Below are 711 nucleotides of genomic sequence, written 5' to 3'. Positions count from 1 at the left end.
TACGCTTTTTGGGGGTAATTTCATGTAGATTTTAGCATGTTTTAGTTAGTTTTTAGGGGAATGTTATTAGTTTTTAGGCAAAAATCATATTTCTGGACTTTACTATGAGTTTGTGTGTTTTTCTGTGATTTCAAGTATTTTCTGGTTGAAATTGAGGGAGCTGAGCAAAAATCTGAGTTAGGCTGAAAAAGGACTACTGATGCTGTTGGATCCTGACCTCCCTGCATTCGAAATGGATTTTCTGGAGCTACAGGAGTCCAATTGGTGCGCTCTCAACGGCGTTGGAAAGTAGACATCCAGGGCTTTCCAGCAATATATAATAGTCCATACTTTGCGCGAAGATAGACGACGTAACTTGGCATTGAACGCCAAGTTCATGCTGCTGTCTGGAGTTAAACGCCAGAAAAACCTCATGATCCGGAGTTGAACGCCCAAAACACGTCATAACCTGGAGTTTAACGCCAAGAAAGGCCTCTACTCGTGGATAGCTTTAGTCTCAGCCCCAGCACACACCAAGTGGGCCCCAGAAATGGATTTCTGCACCAATTATCTTAGTTTTCTCATATTCTGTAAACCTAGGGTACTAGTTTTCTATTTACACAACTTTTAGAGATTTATCTTGTAACTCATGACATTTTCAGATCTGAATTACATACTTTATGACGGCATGAGTCTCTAAACTCCATTGTTGGGGGTGAGGAGCTCTGCAGC

Source organism: Arachis duranensis, chromosome 3 (genome assembly GCF_000817695.3).
Source record: "Arachis duranensis cultivar V14167 chromosome 3, aradu.V14167.gnm2.J7QH, whole genome shotgun sequence".
Lineage (NCBI taxonomy): Eukaryota > Viridiplantae > Streptophyta > Magnoliopsida > Fabales > Fabaceae > Arachis > Arachis duranensis.
Note: the sequence above shows the minus strand (reverse complement) of the source record.